Genomic DNA, 16,989 nt, shown 5'->3' on the forward strand with positions numbered 1-16,989 from the left:
ATCGGCAGAGAATCAATTTGCCCTGAATCAGCTATTTTTACACAAATACAAAAAGTATTAAAAAATGATTTTGTATTATTATTTTTAATGGTTTTAATAGGTCACATTATGATTGACATAATATTTTTTTTATTTTTTCTGTCCGATACGATTCACTTGCTGTATCGGTATCGGCCTATCCAGCTGAATAGGTGGCCCAACCATTCGGGGCGGATACAGATACTGACCACATTGGTCCCAAGTTTCAACACCACATTTCAACACCTTTCACGCGAGGATGTTTTTGGCAACTCGATCTCTCAATATCACACAATGCCCAAACAATATTTTGGCAACACTAAACCGTGTTTCCATCCCAGTGCAAGGCTCCCAATCATAACATAAGTTGCCCTCAATTCCTTGACCGATTACAGAGAACATGGCGGTTTAATTCCTGCACCGACTGGTCTGCAGCTAAGGTGGCGGATATACATGCAAGGCAAGGCAGTAGAGGGGTTGCTTTGGGCGGGTTGGGGCTATATACCATGGGAGGATGAATCCAGTCTAAATGGTTCAAATATCACTAAGAGCTGCCTTTGGATGCTGTTCATCAACATCCATTTGATGAACGGCAGCTAGAACACCATGGATGGATAGATTGTATCTTAGATGGGTCCCACGAATTTTGTGAGAGCTTTCAACTTTTAGATGTATGTCATAGAGGTCTGGTTGTTATAGCATGTTAATTTTTGTGTTTCTATTTATGTTTCCTGGTTCGGTTATATCGATAGTACGTGGAATTTGCAAAATCTGGCTGTTGGAGATCAGAACTGATCGGACTCTTCATCCCTATTAATAACCATGGGATTTTAAGTGGTTGGTTTTTTCTATTTTCAACATTTCAATTTTTTGGACAACTATAACTTTTTAGTAAGTAAAGCAACTTTTATTTAAAAAAAAATGACTACTGTACAACAAAAATAATGTGTTAACCAAAAACCTTATAATTTGCCAAAAAATCTAAAATGATCATTTTAACCTTAGCATGTGCAGATATGCTTACTTTGATAAACTGAAGGATGATAAAGTTCACATATATTTTGTGAGGACAAAAAACTTTGCATATATTTTATCAGAGTATATTCAGAGTTCTTCTTCTTCATAAAATATATGTGGACTTTCTCATCCTTGCTAAGAGAAAGTTTGCATATATTTTATGAGGATATGCAAACTCTTTAAGTGACATACTTTATTATTGATTTTTGTGACCCAAAATTTGAAAGATGAGAAAGTCTGCATATATATTACGAGAAAGATACTGTATACTTTTTTCTCATAAAACATATGTGGACTTCTTCTTCTTCTTTTTTGAGCCAAAAAATCAGTAGTAAAGTTTGTTACAGCGAAAGTCTCCGTATCCTCAAGAGGTCCGCACATGTGAAGGTTAAAATAGTTATTTTAATGTTCAACACTTGTGATTTTGAACATTGAAGGATTTTAACGGTCTTCTGAGAAACATGTTATTTTTATTGCACAATACCCTCATTTTTTTGCTTGTAGTTTTGTTTGCAAAGCCCGGTTCTTGATTGTTTTTGTTTTCAAAAAATGTGTGTGTGGGGTGTTAGACAATCTCATGTATGCTAGTGCTCTTGATGGTGGTGGTTCAAATCCACTAAGATCTACCCTATCCTTAATTTTTAGTTATCTTGAAGAGGGTGTATCAGTCTGTCTGCCCCAGGATGTAGAAGTTGTGGAAGACCAGAGTTGGGGCGCTTGTTATGGGAATGTACTTGATTAATTCCATGTTTTAGAATGGCTATTCTCATGCCCATATTTTGTCCGGTTAAATTCGATATTTTGTTATTTATCAAGTTAAATTTGATATTTTGTTATTTATCGGCACAAGCCTTAATTGGAAAGTTTGTAAGGTGCATTTATCATTCATCAGCACTAGACTTTACATGGTTTTCCCTTTCATTGTGGATAAGCTGATTGAATTTCCATAGCAAGGATAAGGTACCAACTTACCTCTCTCTCTCTCTCTCTCCCCATTCAAGTTTATATGCTATCTTATAAAATGAAAGGAACATTTTGAGCAAGTAATAAAGTTAATTTTCTTATTAATATGTTCCACATGATGCCCCTATGAAAGCAACATACAAAGTTTGGCCTGACATTTAGTTACTAGCGGTGTAACGGTTTGGATAATACCTGATTTGGTTGGATCTAGGTTTGGTATCGAGGGAGGATTTCTGATTATGAATTGGAGTCGGATTCATGGGGGCTGATCAGTATATGATGTTGGGTTGTAGCTTATGAAATTTCATATCAGAGTCTAGTGTGGCCTGAATTTCAATAAGAAAGACAAGAGATATTAGTTTAGTGGTATGGACCAGGTCAGGTTTGGTTTATATTTATGTTTAGGGCTGGTAAAGGAACCGAGCAGCTCACAACTCTGCTCGTTTTGGCTAGACATGAACTTGTTCATGATCGGTTTATGTAGTTGGCGAGCCAAGCGCTGGACAGCTTGTTTAGCTTAAATGAGTCGAGCTTGAACACATGGTGTTCGGCTTGGCTCGGCTCAGGAGAGCTTGTATGGATAAAATATATATATATATATTTTTATGTATAATATATATTTTAAGTGTAATATATAAAAAGAATGAATAAAATGTATTTCAAAAGAGAAGGATGAATGAAAATTATATTCATAAAATATGAACCACTAATTGTAATATATAAAAAATATATATTTTAAAGTATATTATACATATATATTTCATGTATAAATAAAATGGAATGTTTTTACACAAGCCAGCTCATGTTTGGCTCGCCTCATTTAGGGACTAGACGAGCCGACTTGTCTCTGCTAAACACAAACACGGAACGAACCACTTGCTCAATCCACTAGTAAAGAAGCCGAGTCTGAACATGCCCTGTTCGGTTTCTTTCGGCTCGTTTACCAGCCTTATTTATGTTACATGGACAGGCTGCTTTTGTGCAGTTTCCATTGGAATTAGTATACAAAGGGACGACATGGGTGTTTACTTTAGAAACTTGTGACAGATTTTTATGAACCTTGTATGACTTGGGGTTTGGATTTTTTTTTTATGGTAGGTCTGGTCGGATGGAGTTCTGGATCTATACTAGCACTTGGGAGTTGGATCCAAATTTGGATCCAACGGGGTTTGATGAAGGTCCAAACCTTTGACACCTGAATTTGTGGGTCCTGAGTGGTCTACTTAATAAGTTGTTAAGTTTCAGAAAAGGTTATTCCTATTTTTTTTTCTTTTTCTTGTGGGAGATGGAAGGAAGGAGCATACGCTATGAAGCTGAGAATTCTTTCCCAAAATTATTTCTCTTAATATAGAAATATTCTTTCTTATAAATATGAGAAGCCCTAATTAGGGTGATACCCAAAATTTAATATTATTATAGTTATTATAAGAATGCCACTCTAAGTAGTATCATACAAGCTATGTGCACAAATGATATGAAACCAAAAAAATAAAATACAATCAAGCTACCAAAATAAAATAAGACATGTATAGCTGGTGCATATTTCTAGGATCTGCATGACAAAAATAATCAAAATACCCTCATGAAGATAATATGCTTAATCTATTACTTCCCCTCAAGTTCTGCATTGAGCTTAGACATGCACAACTTGCTGTACAATAATCTAAACATACCTTTAGTTTTTCTTTTTTGTGTGAATATATCTACTACTTGCACTTTTGAGCTCACATACTCTATTTTGACCTCTTAACTTTTTACTTTTCTTGCACAAGATGCTAATCAGTTTGAATATGCTTAGATCTACGGTGAAACTCTGGATTTGCACCAAGATTAATGTACTCATATTGTCGCAATAAATGGTAGATTAGCTTATACAAACTCCCAAATCATGCAAATAATTATCAATCTATACAATTATTAGTACTATCTCTGCTTGAGCTTTATATTTTGCAATCTGTAAATGATCTAGTCGTGTTCAATATCAAGTTATCTCACATGAAGATGGAATAGTTACAGATTGATATGCATGTGTAGAAATTTTCTGCCCAATCAACATGAGAAATACCGAACATTATGTCTATGTGTCTTCCTACACAACTTTATGAAATATAAATCCAAATGATATTGTGGACTTGACACATCTGGTCATCATCTTTAAAGATGGTAGGAGAATGCTTGTAGAGCAATGCTTAAATTGACACACTTTTTGATTTAGTAGGCAATATTCAATCTAATAATTGCTAGGTATTATATCATGTCTAAATAGCTTTCTATGGAGAGGACTACTAGTGTATCTTGTTGGACATTTCGGATTGGGTCCAACCCTGAGTGACCCGATTTGATACAAAGCATTAATGAAGGCATTAGTGGGGAGTTAGTAGGGAGGGGGTTATATGAATGTGAAGAGTTCACATTTAATACCGCATGTGAAGGGTTTACATACATGGATGTCATGTATGTAACCGACCACTCTCCTTCCACTATAAATTGAGGCATAGTTGCTTGACGAAGGCAACCAAGGTGTTCTCTTTTTCTCATTTGGGTTCAAGGTCCCGCTCACCATCGACTTGATAGCTTGAGCTTATTGTGGGCATCGATAGTTTGAGGAGAACACTGAGCACCTGCGTCAACGCTTCTTTCGGTCATTTGCACCATGGCAGCTATTGGTATGTGTATTTTTTGTTTTTACATTCTTGTTTAATTTACACTAATATTGAAATACACATATCAATAGCCGCCGTGGTGAAAATGACTGAAAAAATAGTTGATGCGGGTGCTCGGCGTTCTCCTCAGCTATTAATGCCCGCAATGAGTATAGATCGTCAAGTCGATGGTGAACAGGACCCTGAACCCAAATGAGAAAAAGAGAGTACCTTGGTTGCCCTCATCAAGCAATCATGCGTCAATTTATAGTGAGAGGAGAGTGGTGGGTTATATACATGGCATCATGTATATGAACCTTTCACATGGCTTATTAAATGTGAACTCTTGAGACAGTAACCCCCTGCCTTGTGTCAAACTGGGTCACTTAGGGTTGGACTCAACCCAAATGTCTAATATATTTATGAACATGAAATTAATATACATCGAGGGCATATTTTTATTGTATGTGTCATACTTCTTTTTTTCTCTTTCAATTTTTATGCCAAAAGAATATCTGAAAGCTTTTAAATATTTTATCTTGGACTTTTTGCCTTTAGCTGCATTGTATGTGCTGAGAATAGCCTATATAGATCTCTTGAAATCTTTATCTTTCATTGTTGTGTGAAAACTTTGGAAGTGTGCAATGCTTGCTTCAATTCATAAATAGATCTTGGCAATTTACAAACATTCTTTGATCCATTTGGCATAAACTCCACAAGTTATTTCATGTACATTTCTCCCTTTATCTCTTCATATCAGAATGCATTATTAACATCAAGCGATATAAAGGTCAGTTAAAAATAGCACCAACAAAAACAATAACTATTTTTTATACAAAGCTTAAGGCCTTGTTTGGGTGATAGTGGGCAAAACCATGTTTGCCGCAAAACTAGTTTTTGGCAAACCTAGTTTGCCAAAAGCCTACCCGGTCAACTATAAAAAAAAAAAGGTTGGCCATTTTCCAACCAACCATTGGCCAAAAATAGCTACTCACCTTTTTCATTTTTTATTTTTTTATGACATTCTGGCCACACATTGGCTGGAAAATGATCAGGACCATCCCACCCATTTTCTGGCCAGTAGGTCACTGAAAAATGGTCGGCGTCCATTGAAAATAAAAGGTTAAACAATCCGATCATTTTCAGCTAGTTTTTTTTTAAAGGCAAGCTGGGGTTAGGCAGACCCCCACTGTTATCATTCAACGTACCACTGGGGTTTGAACCTGCAACGTCCCACCATAAGGAGACGTGCACTGACAGCTCCTACCAACCACAGAGAGCCCCCTTTGGTCATTTTCGGTTAGTCCTCGCTATTTAACGACGGAATGGGCGATGAATATATTCCGTTGCTTATTAGCGTCAAAAAATTTGCGATAAAAGATATCCATCGTTAATCTGTCGCTAATCCGCCGCTAAGCTGTTTAGTGACGGATTAGCGGTGGATTAACAACGGATTTAGGTCGTCGCTAATCCGTTGTAGTGCTTCAAGTCTTGTTCGTGGATGATCGATGGTTACTTATCTAGGTGCAGAAGGCCTCAACCCCACCCTTGGATTTGGTTTGAGGGGGCATGCTCAATGCCTCCTATTCAATTTAAAACATGTTTGAAATGCTTCCACCTCTTCTTGAAGAGGTTTAGATTGCAACATTCTAGGTGGAATGCTGAGCCGATGATGCTGAGGCTTGCTAGGTTTGGTCTCCTAACGTGGCATGGGACTTGGCAAAAGATATGCCCAGGATTACGGGTGTCAACGGGTCGGGTTTGGTTCAGACTCAAATAGAACCAGACCTGACCCTGATTTTCAGGCATGGTATCAGGTCTGGAGCTGGGTTTAATCAGACCCATCATAAGATAAATCATACCCAGACCTGATAAGAACTACATGAACCCAACTCAGGAAATACCTGATAAAATAATGTTTTGTATCATTTTTATATTGAAAAATTACAGGTATAAATTGAAACTCAGGTCGAGCCTGGGTCTGGTTTAAAATTTCACAAACTATACCTGAATCCATGTGTTAATTGAACCTTCAGGTCTGAATCTAGGTCTTAATTGGGTCTTCATATTTATCACCATACCCGGTTTCTATAGTGTTTGGTACGGGTCAGGTCCGGGTAAACCTGACCTGTTTGACACCCCTACCCGCGACAATATCTTTATTGTTTCATTTGACTTATACTTTGCTTTGTCGACTTATTTATTCTCAATGATGACTATACATTTTTATTAAAGTCCAGCTGGGGTTACTTAGACCCCACTAGTTAACCATTGGGTTTTGAACCTGCAACATCCCACCACAAGGAGACGTGCATTGACAGCTCCTACCAATTGAGCACGTTGGTATATATGACTATACATGAACCCATAGAAAACTAGTTTTTAGTTGGTTTTGATTACGATTTGGATTCAGTATTCGTGGATTTGAGCATGAAAGTGGTCTGATATGAGCCAAGAAGTAACGAGACGAGTACTTGTGTAGTATGGTGCAAAGATATCCAATCTGTAACATAATGTGGATTTAGTTTTTCCTGGACAAGGTTTTTAAAATTGAGCAGATTCAAGGGAAAAGAAATTTATAATTTTTAAAATTAAAAATAATATAGTTCGGACTCTAGACCTTTAAACTAAATGATGCAGCGATTCAGAAAGGTCGTTTATGAAACTTATAGATTTGATTCCCAGACACAACTAAAAGCTAATTTATCTAAGAATATTTAGGAAAATACAACTAATCTAAGCAAAAATAGTGTATTTAACTGAAATTCAATAAAAGTGAACCTATGTCACCTGGGTACGACACAACAATTCTAAAAAATATAGGTAGGGGTGGCAATCGGGTTGGCGGGTCAGCATACCTCAACACGAACCCGACCCATTTATTAAACGGGTCATCTGTGGCAAACACTAACCCGACCCATTTATTAAACGGGTAACCCAACCTGACACGGGTAACCCGTTTAATAAACGGGTCAGGTCGGGTAAACATGTTGGCGGGTTAGCGGGCGGGTTGGCGGGTCGGGTTCAAGTAAACAGGTTGGCAGGAGGGTCAGGGTCGGGTAAACGTGTTGGCAGGTCGGGTTCGGGTAAATGGGTTGGTGGGTCAGATAAACTGGTTGACCTGCCCGCCTAACCCGTTTATTAAACGGGTCAGCCGGGTTGGCGAGTTGTCTTATCCCTAACACGAACCTGGCCCATTTAATAAACGGGTTAGGCGGGTCGACCCGTTTACGACACAAACCCATTTAAGCCAAACCCGAACCCAACTAAGAAGTGGGTGGTGTCAGATTTTGCCACCCTTAAATATAGGCATGGGAACACGGTTATATATATATCACATAAATATAAAATAAATTCAAAATAAATTCAAAATAAACTAAATATATATGCTATATCTAAAATATATTATGTACTAAAAATATAAAAGTATACATTGAAAATATAATTATAAATTATGAATTGAATACAAACTTATATGCACCAAGAATAAAATAGCGTGTCCTGGTGTCAACACGGGACACGCTTGTTGAAACCAGTACCGAGGGCAAAATAGTGTTCGTGTGACATAGAACTGAACATTAAATGATAATCCCCAACTTCAACTCTTCCCCTAAGAACTAGGTCTTCCTCTTTTTATAGATGAAAACTTTTAATCCAAATAAATTACAACCTATTAATTGGTTGAAAACTACCTATTCTAGACAAATCTTTTAAAACTTATTATATAATAATATGGATCTAACAAAATGATCCAAAGTCCAAATACAAATAGAACCATTTTTTTTTATAGTCCAGCTGGGGTCAGGCAAACCCCCCACCAGTTATAATCATACCATTTGGACTTGAACTTGCAACGTCACAACTCAGCTACACTATTTGGGCCTGGATCTGCCCCGCTCCACTCTGGCATCACTAAATGAGCTCTTTACAAGCCGTGTGGGAGCAACTTGTCTTGATTTTTAGTCCTAACCATCAGATCTTATTAGGAAGTATACTTGGACTTGAAGTGATTGCTAGAAATTAGGGGTGAAAATAAAGCTGCAAATGGATCAGATATGGTTGGATATATGATCCGACATGATTTTTTTCAGGTATGGACCCTTCAAGTAAGATCCTAAAGTACAATCCGATCGGGTTCAGATCTGTCTGATTGGTTTACTTTTGGATTCCGGTTGGATTCAGATCAGTGCTTTAAGATGGATCTAAAATTGATCCGGTTCAAAATCTGACCCAATTACAGCTTGTTTTTTGATCTTTTTTTTTTCTGGATCGATTCAAATTCAACTTTACCTCATCGGATATGATTCAGATCCAAATACAAATACGAATGTACTATTTACATTTCAGATTTAGATTTGGCAATATCCATCCCGTCTCCGACCCGTTTGCACCCCTAGGTGGAAATCAAACCAGTTCTGCACGGCTCAATTAGGGCCTTGTCTACCATACCCAAGCCCGACATGAGCCCGATTCAGTTGTATCTGGACATTCGTATCAGAATTCGGATCTGGGTCTCGAACTTGTTAGTGGTCCTGTATCAAACCCACTTTATATCGGCGCACGCGGCACGTCCACCAGCCGTTGAATGGAAAAGTTGTGACCACGTGGTGAATGGAGAATGACAGCTGGTCAGAAACATCTCGACCGTTCGTTCTACAGAAATCCTTGACGTCGATCTCACGCTACCTGTCTTCTAGGGTTGTGGGTCTTCCTTATAATGTCCATCCCCTCACCCTCACCTTCCGTGAATTTTCTTCATCTGCGTGTTGGAACGGGCTTCGGGAGAGCCAACGATCGGACGGAGTTCGTCTCGTGGCGATGGGGATGGAAGCTGATCTGACGACGTTGGGTTCGTGTTCTTCCTCTCCCTCTGTGAGTTCCTCCGATCCCTCTCTCTGTTTCTCTTTCCTTATGTTAGAGGAGTCTCTGAACTTGATTTTCTGTTGTTTCTTAGTTTTTCTTTCAGAAGGCCTTATTTTTTTATCTTCTGTTTCGTATTAGCTTAAATCCGGGGCCTTAATTCCGTGATATGTTGTTTTACGTGTTTTTGTGTTCAGATCTACGCAGATCTGCAATTTTTTTTGTAAAAGGTCTTCTTTTTATTCTTTTTCTTTCAGATCTACGAGTTCATTTCGTTCTTTTCATGTTTTTTGTGTATGAATTTTTCTTTGTTAGTGCTAAGGTCTATCATCGTTCTCTTCTTTCTTCTGCTTCCGTGATATGTTGTTTTACATGTATTTTTGTGTGCAGATCTACGCAGACCTCCAATTTTTTGTTTGAAAAATAACTTTTTATACTTTTTATTTGAGATCTACGAGTTCATCTCGTTCATATCATGATTTTTGTGTATGAATTGTTGTTCGTTAGATCTAAGGTCTATTATCGTTCTCTTCTTTTTTTATTTTTCCGTGATATGTCGTTTTACTTGTATTTTTGTATTCAGATCTACGCTGACCTGCAAATTTTTTTGAAAAGATCTCCTTTCTATACTTCTTTCAGATCTACGAGTTCATCTCGTTCTTATCATGATTTTTGTGTATGAATTGTTGTTCGTTAGATCTAAGGTCTAGCGTCGTTCTCTTGTTTTTTCTGCTCGGGACCTTTTCTTCCTTCTTTTTTTTTTTGGAAAAAAGATCTCTTTTTATGCTTCCTCTTTCAGATATATGAGTTCTTCATTATTGTTCAGTTAGATCTAAGATCAAGTATCGTTTTCTTCCAGTTTCTGCTTATGTGTATCTACCCAGGTGTGAGTTTTTTGCTGGTGGGGCATCTATATTGCGCGTCACCACATTTATTTCATTCTTTCGTGGCCTTTTAGGTCTTATATTTTGGGTCAATTTCTGGGTTTTTACTCTCATGTTGAAGCTGCTTTTTCTGGTTTTCGTAATCCGTGCATTTTTTTTTTTCGATTTTCTTGTTCATGGTCCTTATTGCTTTGTTCATCGCCCCCACGGCCTAAATCTGTTCTTTTTTTAGCGAACTAACGTTTGTGCTTTTGATTATTACTTGTATGAACCGTCTGTGGTATGTAGGATTCTAAACGTCCTTAGTTAACTTATATTCTCAGTTCCAGTTAAATTATATGCTGCTGTTTTTCATATATGTGGATAGATCTGTGTATTTTGGGTGTTCGTTGTGTCAGATTCCTGTTATTCTCTTTGTTGTTTTTCTTTTTCCGTTTGGAGATTTCTGATTCTGGATTTTTTGCTTGGTGTAGGCTTCCTCTAGGTGGGTGCTCCAAACGTCAAGAGAACAGAGAATTCACTTCTCCGGAATGTCTGATTGTCAAGGTTTACTCTATTAAGGTTACTCTTGCTATTCCTTAAGACATGATTGTGATGTTGAGAGACTCCTTGCGTCCGGCGGTGGTTTAATGCCTGTATCACGTTGAAGGAATGGTCATGCTACTGTTGGTGAGCTGCTTGTCTTGGTGTGTTTAATAGTTAGTACGTATGCATGAAAAAGTCTTCCACGAAGGAAGAGGATGAACGTGTTTTTGTTGCATAGGATGTGAAGACCCTGCTTGGGTTGGAGGTCCGCGAGGGAAGAGGATGTGTGTGCTTGTTGTATAGGATGTGAAGACCCTGCTTGGTTTGGCGAATTGGATGTGTATATGGTCCTTGTCATTGAGGCTGTGCTTTTGCGGGTGCGCTTGCAGGCCAGCCACAAATTCTAATAAAATGTTGAGATTTTTTTGGTGGGAGGGTTTCGCAGGGCTGTCTTGCCTGGAAACCCTCTGTGTTGTGTCTTCCTCTCTTTTCTTCTTCCCTCTACTTTTTCTGCTTTCATCGTTTTTGCAAGTGCTTCTGCAAATGAAACACCTTTGCATGTGCAAGCAAACATGGCAAGTTTCGTCACATCGTGATGCATCAGGTATGGTGTCTTTCTAGATTTTGGTCATCAAATTTTTTCGTGCTCAATTGAAGGCAACTCGGCTGATATTTAGATATGCTACACATTTTTTTTGCATCCTGATATGGTGAGAAGCTTTTGCAAATCCAGAATTTTCAGCACAATTCAGCCATTGTCTTTGTAGTTTATACAAATTTATTATGATCATGACAATAACTTGCTGTCTTTCGATTAGAACAAATTTATACGTTCTCAATTTTATGTTACTTTGATCTGGTATCATCTTTGCCAAAATCAGGCGATACGACAGAGTGACATGGTATTTAGATTGATAATCAATTTTATATAATTTAATCACAATGTTTGGATTTCATTTGCATTTGTTTAAGGGGATTGCTTTTGTACATGTATTTGAATTTCTGTAGATTTTACAGCCGTTCTTTGTCATGGAAAGGCTTGAGCCAGCATGTCCAATGTTTCCCACTATGGTGTTTCCTGTATCTAGCCCATTTCTTGTTTGTTTTATGGCTGTTACTATAGAAATTATTGAACGCATTTGTTGCTGTTGTAAATGTTTATTCTAATGGCATGAGAAAGCATTGTCAGCATGTACCTTCAAAGGTGGGGCTCGGGGGTGGCCTTCCTAATCTCTACGAAATGAAGCCTGGAGGTAGAAGATATAGATACTGGTGGAGGCTCTAATAATGCTGTGTTGGCAGAGTTTGGTGATGGCCGAAAAGGAGGTTTTCAAGATCAACTATTGTTTTAAGAAGATCCATGTACTTGTGCTCTAAAGGCTGTGTCTTAGCAGGTGCGCTTGCGGACCAGTCAAATTCTTAATAAAGTCTGCTTTCTTTTTGGGGCTTGGATGCCAGGGCTTCTGCCCTAATCCTGCCCTGTGTCTTGTTTCTTGTGCCCTCAGTTTCTTTGACGTATTTGCCATTCAACATGCAATCACGTACTTCTAGATATGTCTTGTTTAATGCCATTCCACACATGCAATCACATAATGATATATTGCTCCACATATTTTGAACAAGGTAAATGGTTCCTTTTCCTGTTTTAGTGTTCCCTCGGTTAAAATGGCGGTACCTTCATTCCTCGTACTTACATGGTGGAGAATAACCTCCTATATATGGTTGGTCTTGTTAGTATCCATCTGGAAAAGTAGTGATGCTTTTGGAAGCACTGTACACGTTGCTGCGAAGATTCCACTGCCTTTGAAAAGTGTTCGTGCTTGCTAGCTTGTTTGAAGGCGTCGCTTCTTGGCCATCTACTGCACCATATTGGCAGCTAGCATGGTATCACCCTCTTGCTTGTACATGTGTTTGGTTTCTTTCTTCAGACTACTTGATACATTTCAGTACAATTGAGTTTTGTTTTTTTGATCTTTTCCTTGCTCGTACGGGTGTCTTTCCCTTAACATCAGTAGGGTGGCCACATCCTGTGCCCTGGTGCCCTGAGAATTTGAAGTTTTTCTTTCTTTATTCTTCTAGGTGGTTGTGTGGATTAACGTCATCTCTTAAATGGCTTGGTTATCCTAAAGAAGCTCGGTTGATGTTATTTGGTGGGTACGTTTTTCTCTTAAATGTATCTCATCCATTTTGTTTGAACTTCCAAGATCTGTGTTGAGATCGCCTTCAGAATGTGTTTTGCGTTAATGCCCTTTGTTTTTTACGGAATGTGGATCTTTAGCTCAATTTCGGTAGAGCCCTCAAACTGACCTTGTACGGCATATTGGCACCATTCATTCAGTAATCATCATATATTATTGTAAGGAATTTTTTTAGGGTGCCGAGTTTTTGAAATGTGATATTTTTTCCGACAAAGTTGTATGTAAGTTTGCCATGAAATGTGAAGTAATTATTAAGACTAAAGTGAACTTTTGCTTAACGTCAAACACGTGTTTTTTGAAGTTTTTTGAAGAACAAAAATATTTTGTTGAGATAAAATTCGTAGTTTTGTCTTATTAACTCATGTCGGAATTGTGTTTTTGGTTAATTCTCGTGTTTTTAGGTGTTACTGAAATTTCTTCCCTGTGAAAAGTTGGTGTCACGTTAAGCGGGCTGCCTTTTCTTCCGCCCATATGTAAGAAGAGGCCTTCATGAGTAACCTGCTAAACTTGACAAAAACATGGAAAGTAATGGTGTTCATTGTGCAGGGTTCACTACGAAACTAGTCCGGCTTTTTCAGTCTGTGTATTTCTGTTGGTCTCTTCTGGTTTCATAGGCCCATCTATTTTCCCTCTTCATCCAAACCGTGGGACATCAATTAGATATCCTAGATGCATTTGTACTCTCTCTCTCGTGTAATATCAGGTCCGATGAGTGTTGAGGTATTGGAGGCAAGCGTGATGAGTGCGGCGTGGTTTTGTTATTGGTGCGCAAAAAAAAAACTATATATAAGGGCCTGTTTGGTTCCTGATCTAGAAATTTAATTTTCTACTTTTCTGCTATTTTTAATTTTTGGTTTTGTAATACTGGAAAAGTGAGGTTTCTATGCACATCAAAATCCAAAAAAAATACTCGGATTTTTATCTTTTTGCGCCTTTGGTTTAGCCTAAAAATATCTTGCTACCATCCATTAGAATTTAATTAAAACTTGAATTCAATTGATTGTAATTAGATCCAAGAATATGTTGTCCCATATTTTAGGTTTAATAGTTTAGATTAGTGGATTGGTTTGAAGGGGTTGAGTGATTCTTGATGCACAAAAAGATTTCACAAGAATAAAGTGTAGCCGGGATTTGGATATCCAAATTCCAGACTGGTTTTTAATGCTATAAATAGAATGTTTATTTCTTTGCTGGTCTGCTTTAATGAGTCAAATACGTTCAAAGCTGAATCAATGGACGGAGAAGAGTTCCACACTTAAATGTGGTTTTGATGGATGACCTGATCTGTGCTAGCCTAAATGATGGACTCTACGTGGTGGTGCGTCGTGCCATCATCATAATAAAGGTGTTTTTAAAATGGAAATATCACCATTGTTGGTGATTTTTCAGTATCACGGGATCTCAACCCGACCAAGTGGGGGAGGAAAAGGTAGAGCAATAAATGGTGAACGCTAAAGGTGGCCGAGTTGGTGATGGCTTTGCAAGGATACCCATCCTTTGATGGGATGGTTGTTGCCGGTCTGGTCGGTGGGCAAGATCCTGCAAATCAAATCCCGACCCCAGGTGGGTTGGCCACACAGCTAAAAATCACATCAGTTGAGTTGAAGGTTGTGACTGGTCTATGTTGGCCAGGGGTTGTCATCTTGCTTGATTTTATCTTGTGTCAGGTGGATCTTTGGTGGAAAAATGAACGAGAAAGATGGAAAAGAGAGAAATTTTGCTGTTGATGGTGCCATCAAGGATGTTTTCTGAGAGAATGATATCGATTAGCTCTTCCACCTGCGATGATAGAGAGGGTGAGGCAGTTTCAGGTGCATTTACATGTCACAAAATTTGTGCATTATGCATCTGGTCGCCCTTCATCTGGGCCCCACAGCCGACAGGCCCAGTCCCCAAGATGGAGGGTGATCAAACTTTTTGCATGTTTAAAATGTCCCTGGTATATGCGTGGTAATAATATGTTTTTAGTTTTTTAATATCTTTTATCCGGATAATTTGTTCTAAACCAAACAGGCCTTAATAGTTTAGAGAATTGTCCTATAGAGTTTTGAAACACTTGTTTCATAAGGCTTGTATATGGTAATATAATATTTTGTGTCTTTTAATATTAACTGATAAAAGTTTTTTGTTTAGTAATGACCTATTATGCTTGTAAATCTTAGTATTGATAAAAAATTATCATCCGTTGTTGCATAATTACGTAACTTATCATTTTATAGGGCCTTGATAAATTTCTTCCAAAGAAAGCTAACGTATGTTTCACTCGTGCAATTGTTTGTGGATGTGATCAACTGTTAATTGCATAGAACGCTTTTAAAAAAAAATTTGAAAACATGTTTTTATCATTTGTGATGTTTTAATGTGCTCTACCACATGTTTTGATTAAAGAGACGCCATCGTATTTGATCCTATTAAAGGCTCGACACTGTTCCGAAAAAGATTTAAGTTTGTAACTTTTTGCTTTGTTTATTCATTGTGATCAAATAGTGGTGTTCAGCAGCTTGGTTGTTTTATTGCTTCACACGTTAGAACGTGTTTTTTTATTCTAAAATGATGATTTTTTGCGTTTTAAAAAGTATTTATATTAAGTTGCGGTATGTACATTGATATGCAAAATGTTGTTTTTAGATGATCAAATTCTTATTTACTGATAAGAAAATTAAAAATCTTGAAAAGCTGGTGATTTATTTGTAGTGGTTCGGTGCCTATTTATAAATGTTCATCCATCATAAAAAAAAGATTTAGAGGTTTTTCTGCTACAAAGTATGATCCACTTGTTTCTAGCCAATGGTTTTTCATTCTAGTCGTAAATTTCATTGATATAAAATGTAGATGCGCACCTAATGTAAGTTTGATTAACAATGATAGTGTTTCGACTTTCTAAAACCAATTGTGTGGGCCTCTCATGCTTTAGATCTTAGGGGTTCCCATGATCATGATTTAGCTAAAAAATTTGAATAAAATGCAGATATAACAAGGCAAAAATTATAGATGCGCCACTAATGTTGTCGGTGGGCCTATACAATGAATACGACCGACTCGGTTGTGAAAAAACTTTAAATTTGTTTCTTAAATTTTAATGGTTTAACACATGCCATGTTCTGATTGACATGTTAAATGGAATGGTTTATATTAAAATGATAGATTTGGGAATCAATGGTTTCACTTTGAAAAAGCGTAATTTAAGGGTATTTTTATTTTCTATTTCATCATTTTTTCCTATCAGCCACCGGTATTTTATCATTTCAATCTTGTCTTGTAGGTATTGTATCGGCCACTTGTATTTTTGGCTTTTGCTACCTATATGTTCTGTCTTTTCACTGACTCTGGGTTCTGTATGTTTTTTGGCTTTTTGTTCACTGTAATTAAAAAAACGTAACCCTTTGTTGGTGGTCTCAAAATATTTTTGTCGTGGTTGATTACTGATAATGGTGCTCACATGGTCCTTTTGAGAAGATGGTGGTTCGACCCCACTGAGATCTGATCCAATAGCTCTTGCATGTTTTCGTAATTGACAATATTTTCAATTTTGTTTCCAGTATTGCTAATGATGTAATAATGAGACTTTTTGCTTTGTTAATAGGTTATTCTTTGTTCAGCATTGTGGATTGCTTGGTTTTGCAGTGCCCTTCCAAGCGCACAAAGCGGTTGGCCTTTAGTAACATGGTAAAATCTTGTTGGGCCGATCTTGTTACATGTGCCTTTGGGATGGCTAGAATCAGTTGCGTTGTTTTTCTTCTTTTTTATTACTAGGAGCAACGGGCCCAGGTGCAGAGACTGAGCCGCCCTGGCTCAGCCTGCTGGATTTATGGTCTCTGTCTATGTTGGCATGGTACTACGCAGGGGGTGACGGCCAAGAGATTTGAACAGACTGCCTGTCAA

General features: G+C 37.7%; 1 long non-coding RNA gene across 5 annotated transcripts; it reads left to right on the forward strand.

The window, feature by feature from the left end:
* The first annotated feature begins 9,372 nt into the window (after window positions 1-9,372).
* Window positions 9,373-16,536, forward strand: LOC149830208 (uncharacterized). Of its 5 annotated transcripts, none has more exons than XR_016433830.1 (3): window positions 9,373-9,512; window positions 10,858-12,793; window positions 12,989-16,536. It is a non-coding gene; the product is annotated as an uncharacterized LOC149830208 (long non-coding RNA). The 5 variants fall into 5 exon arrangements; XR_016433828.1 differs by having other exon boundaries at window positions 10,858-11,513; window positions 12,099-13,135; XR_016433829.1 differs by having other exon boundaries at window positions 10,858-11,053; window positions 11,148-13,135.
* The last annotated feature ends 453 nt before the right edge of the window (window positions 16,537-16,989 follow it).

This window comes from Nuphar pumila, chromosome 8 (assembly GCF_984573655.1).
Source record: "Nuphar pumila chromosome 8, dmNupPumi1.hap1.1, whole genome shotgun sequence".
Classification (NCBI taxonomy): domain Eukaryota; kingdom Viridiplantae; phylum Streptophyta; class Magnoliopsida; order Nymphaeales; family Nymphaeaceae; genus Nuphar; species Nuphar pumila.